Source organism: Apium graveolens, chromosome 8 (genome assembly GCF_009905375.1).
Source record: "Apium graveolens cultivar Ventura chromosome 8, ASM990537v1, whole genome shotgun sequence".
Classification (NCBI taxonomy): Eukaryota; Viridiplantae; Streptophyta; class Magnoliopsida; order Apiales; family Apiaceae; genus Apium; species Apium graveolens.
The window spans coordinates 248,807,661-248,813,660 of record NC_133654.1 but is presented as its reverse complement, the minus strand read 5'-3'; positions in this window follow the sequence as shown (position 1 = coordinate 248,813,660).

Sequence of the window (6,000 nt, the reverse complement as noted above, 5' to 3'; positions counted from 1 at the left end):
AGTTAATACTTAATTCAATACATGAAAAATTATATAAATGTAATTTAATAATATTAGAACTGAAAATATAATTACATATAAATATAACAAAAAAATAATTAATAAAAAATTAATACTATATATTATAGTATATATTTTTATACATATATATGTTTTGAAATAAAAACTAAAGTGCGTTATTAATTAATGTTATGATTTGTGAGTTTCGAGCTTTAATGGTTGATCTCACGTTCGGGACTATCGGTCCTTGCAGGATGCCTACGTATCTCTGTATTGTAGAGAATCAATCCAAAAAATGTAGTTCTAGGTTGAGGGGTAGAGCCATTTATATAGAGGGGGAGTCTAGGGGTTAGACTTTTGTTGGAAGACTTGGTGGACAAGTCTCCAACTTAGATGGTGATTAGGAGTCCTATGAGGGAAGGAATTCTAGAACCTTCTGTGTAGGAATTTGAGTCTTTTTAGGACACATGTCTCTACTCTTCCAGCCGTATTGGACCTAGTACGTGAACATCTTGTGTTCGTGGACCTTGACGACCTCTGCTGGTGGGACTCGTCTACATGGGATGTCCCGAGTCTGCTACGAGCTCATACCAGACAGGTCTGTACTGGACTTCAGACAAGAAGTCCAGGTGTAATTAATGCAACATTTAATATGTCTTTAGGATATATTTTCTATCCATATCGTTTGCCCCCAACTTCCGTGAATACTGCTCGAGTTTTCGTGGAAGTTATAATGGTCTTTTTCGCGACTTGGGGTACTCTTGGTCCTTCTCGGGTATCGGTCCTTCATGGGTATCGTCATTTTATCGTCAAGTGTCGAGCGACCTACACGTTTACAATGACTTACTAGTATGAGTATACACATTTAAGGCCTTTGCACAGGCTATTTGGATAGTGTTCAACACTGAACAATCCTAATGGGGACTAAAAAGTGAGCATTTATTAGCCCTTAACCTTCTCCAAGGTTAATTATAGGGTGAAAGCTGCTAACTGGCCCTAATCGGGGCTAATCGACCCTAATCGGGCCTAATATCCATGTACAAGCTGCTAACTAGGCTTAAAAGAGCCTAATTTTAAGCTAGAATGCACTAATTGACCTTAATTGAGGGTATTCTGCCCTAAACGGAGCTAATCAGGACTAATGAGCATGCATAAGACACTAATTATCCCTATTTCACACTAATCACATGAGTGAATAGGGTTAAACGGCCCTAATCGGGGCTAATTCTATCACACGAGTCATTAATTCCCCTGATTTGGATTAATTACGTGTAATATACACTAATCGACCCTAATCGGGGCTAAATTTCACTAATCAACCCCAATCGGGGCTTAATCCCAAAATCCTGAAAATTTAAAAAAAACGATTTTTTTTCTATTTTTGCAAATAAAATCAAAAAATTCGCAGGGGGGTCGCTGGGGCTCTGCAGGACCTTCGGCAGCAGGAGGTCCTGCTCGGCCACATGCCCTTTATTGTAGCCTGGTCGGCCTCATGTGGTCGGCTACCTCCTTGTCGGCTACCTCCTGGTCGGCCAGGGGCAGGTCCTCTTGTCCCTTGTTGACAATGGGGGCTTGCTCCAAATTTTTTTCCGTAAAACCTTCTACTCAAACTCAAGCCCTTTGTGCTCTTTGCTAGGCTATTCTTGCTCTTAGTTATCCATGGAATTAATCTCATAATTTCCCTAGAGTTCCTCAGGGTTTTGCTACGCTTGTAGTAGGGAGAGTTACGACCTGTTGTAGTAAGTAACTCTTTTCCTATAAAAGAAGATGAAAAGTGTTCATTTTCATTCACACTTTCATTTCTCAACTTTTCAAATTCTCAAACTTTTCAAAAGCTCTCAATCATTCTCAAGCTTTTCAAAGATGACTCAAGGTCAAGTTCCTAGCAAATTCTCTTTCTCCTAGAAGGAAGCTATGCACAAGAGGGCCACTATTCGCTCTCTGCAAGGTATAGCTCTCGTTTCTCCTTTCTCTATTAATTGTTGTTCTAACCGTCTGAAGAGCATGCTGGATGATAGGGCGGACGAGTACCCAAGTACTGTCTATTTTGATGCGTTCCACCACAGGAGTATGCTCCGTGAAAAGGATGTTGAAGTGATTCAGTCGAGTTACTCTTGGCCCGACTACTTAGAGATTCGTAAGGCTAAGCCTAGTGAAAGGGCTTGCAATCTCAGCCCCGAAAGGCTATTTGTGCATAAGGCAACTTTGAAATCAGGGCTACGATTTCCCCCGCACCCCTTTATTCCAAGACTTCTGGCAGAGCTCAAAATCCATATGTGCCAACTGTACCCCAACATGTGGGCTTTTATCATTCTCTTCATAGTGAGGTGCCATGACTTAGGTATCCCGCTGAGCGTAAAGATATTTTGAAGTATATTCATGATGAAAACTTCTCCTCTGAACAGACCTGGTTGGGTCGTGATACAACATAGAGCTCATGTTCCTCATATAATGAACACAAGTTCTCTTCATGACTCAAACCACAAATGGAATAAGAAGTTTGTGGTCTTAGAATGGAAGGATGAAGACTGGGGAGTGTACTTTAGACGTGACTTCATCAGTCCGTTTGATAGCTCTCACTACATCCTCTACCTTTCTGATGCGAAACTTCATGCTCGCGATCTTCTTATTGATGATGAAGGAAGAACCCCCTGTTGGGAGTTCGTAACAGAAACCAAGCTCGTTGAGGCTGGAATTAGCGGCCTCTCTATAAAGGGTATTTATTTTCATTCGACTTCAACTTTGTACAAGTTTATTTTTATATATGTCTTCTTTTATCTCATTTCAGCTGCTGAGGCTCTTGACGTCAAGGTCAACAAGAGCGATGTGATTACGGGAAGGATGGCTCGGGACGCAGCCAAGCAGGCCAACCGAGTCCCTAAGATTACTGCTTCCATTGAAGCATCTGGATCTGGCCAGAAGAGGACTAAAGACTTTGATGGGAGTGCAAGGACCCCTTGGGAACCTTCTTGGGGCATCTCCAATAATGACGCATTATTCGGCAGTCCGGAATTAGCCTTCGAGTGGTCGAGGAACTATGTTACTTCTCCTGGCCTTCTTCATGTCTCTTCTTGAGAGAAACTTCTTGAGGCCGAGATGCTGGGGGATCACGCCATGTATCAGGTACACTTCAACATGTATAAACTTTTCGTTTGAGTGCACTTCTTTTGGAACTTGTAGAAATTTCATAGGAACCATCTTTACAGGGGGCTCTGCTCGGCCAAAAGGCCTTGTTTTATGTTGGTCGACCAAGGCTGGTCGGCCTAGGCCTCGTGCTTGGGGGCTCATCCCTTCTGACTTTAACTTTTTGTAACTCTTTTATACGTTCTCATTGTCAGGCCAATGCTTACTTCGCTGCGTCCTCCACTCCGAGCATAAAGATGAGAAGTGACTATGCAGCGCTGCAAACCTCAATAAATAATATGAAGGTCTCTTCAGTCGAGTGGGAGTTCAAAGCCCATGAAGCAGAGGGCAGAATTGCTTCCTTGGAGAGGAAGTGTGCTACAGTGGAGGAGAAGAGGAAGAAGGAATACAAAGACCTCGTGAAATCGTACCACAAATCCTCGTCGTTCACCAAGATGATGGACGAGCATGATGATGAGATGCGCCTTGTTAACCTGGCCATAGGTTGGAAGAGGGGAGTGAATGATGCTTATGACATGTACCCAGACGTCGTCGATACGAGTCTCTTATCTTGCCCTTGGTCACTACCTGTTATGGACCCTTCCAGGCAGGCCTCCGGGTCCGTGCCCGAGACCCCCCCCATATGCGGTCTTAATCCAGTTCCAGTCGTGGGGGATCCATTTCTAAGGGTAAGGCCCTAACAGTCCTTTATGGGAAGATCAGGGATCCGGTTGCAAGGAGGAGCAACTCCTCCTCCGAGGCTAGTTCGGACGAGGAAGAGGAGAGGGAGGAGAAAGATGGCCAGGGAGCGGGGAATGGTGAGGAAGAGGAGGGCTCTTCTGACGAGTGACTGATATGGCCTTGCATGTCTTTGATTGCGATATGTGGCCTTATTTTTAGAACTTGTTTATTCGAACTATATTGGCTTGTAACCTATTGGTCCTTCGGGACTTAACTCGTGATCCTTCAGGATCTTTATTTATGCACTTCGTTTGATTTCATTTCATGCATGTCTTTTATTTTCGGTATTTGGTCCTTCAGGACTTGCATTCTTTAGATGCTCGTATTTAAATAAATTGGTAGACAAGATGATAGAAATAAACTTACATAAATAGATAATATCTCTGAGAATGGGGTTCAACCCTTATATAAGATGGTTTCGTCGACCTTATTTATAAAATTAATACTAATTAATAGGAACACTTCATAAATTTCCTAAATATAATAAACTTTCAGGTTTGAAGATCATGATATATAATTTTTTTGCTAGCAAGTGATGTGGTTGTCGTGCTTGTTTTTTTAACTAATATCTATATCTAATTTGGGGTGAACAATAATATTTGTCCTAACAAATGTTGAGGTGAGCAATAATATTTGTCCTAACAAATTTTGGGGTGAGCAAGAACCTGTGACGATAAGAGATAAACCCTTAATCACTTGAATTATCTAATTAAAAAGAATAAAATAAAATGTTTAAATAGCCTATGTTTGCATCAGTTTTTGAACGTTAACAAGTATTCCTTCGAACAAGTTCAATATTAACTATAAGATGACAATAACTCTTTAAATTGGTATCAAAAATATTTTTTGAAGTTAAAATAATTTTTAATTCCATATTTAATTAATATATTATCCAACTCATTTACTTAATTTAATATAAACCTTTTCTACATTTCTTTAAAAATTATTTGATGAAACCATAGTTCATCCATATATAACTACGTATTGAAATTAAATTTCATAATTTTGATCTCATATTAAAATTATAAAATTAAATATAACTATACTTACGACATGTTCTTAAAATAATGAATGTGTTCTTTCCGTTCCATGGTCGAACATGGAAACAGTGGTGTCTAGTGTTGGAGGAATTGTTTGTAAGTAAAGAAAATAAGAATAGAATTGAAAAATAAGATGGTCCCCATGCAATCTTCTCCTTATTCCATCCTAAAGATATTCATGTTCAGATCAACCCAAGACTTGCCTCTGTTTTTATTTCATTTCATTCAATGCCTGGAGATTCACCATATCTCAACCAACTAACAAACCCTCATTCACCACTGCTAAATGTCTCAAATTTAATACCAAAAATAATTTTCAAATTACGTTATATGAACTATGTTAATTGGTATTTTTAATATCAACATATGAAGGTTTATCATTTTTAATTGTATCATAACCAATTAAAAATTGTTATGTGACATTTGAGAACAGTTTTGGTATCCAATTTGGATACTATAGTATTTTTCTTTAAAATTTTCTTGAAATTAGACATGATCCACTTTTAATTACGGAGATATGAAAATTTTCATTTTTATTAAGAAGAGATAAATAATATAGGAAAATATTTATTTTAGAAAAAAAAATTAGATCGACCATATAACATTTTCCCCTCTGGTTCCGTCAACACCTTTACTATTACTTCAAAAATTGTCAGATCCCATCTTAATTCTTCTCTGGTAGATATAAAGTTCAGGTTTATAAATAGACTCATAAGTTTATGTCAGTATTTTAATGCATTTTTATTCAATTCTTTTGTACTGCCAGAAGCAAGTTAAGTTTTTCCGACAAGTATTGTCAAGAAACCTGAAGTCAGGATAAAACTCTTGACATGGGATACGACTATTCTCACAAATTATAAATTCACAATATTATACTAAATATTTTTAAAAAATAATTACAAACAACCTAAAATTGGGTAATGCCTCCTGATTCTCATAGCTTGTGCTTAAATGGATTTATCTTTTATAGTCTGAGCTAGTGAGATTTATCCATCCAAAAATAACGGCTGCTATTTTGTTATGATAAAAAAAAAATATGGTAAAAAAATATATGGTTGCAGAAGAAAACAATAATTCAATTAGTACATGTTACATT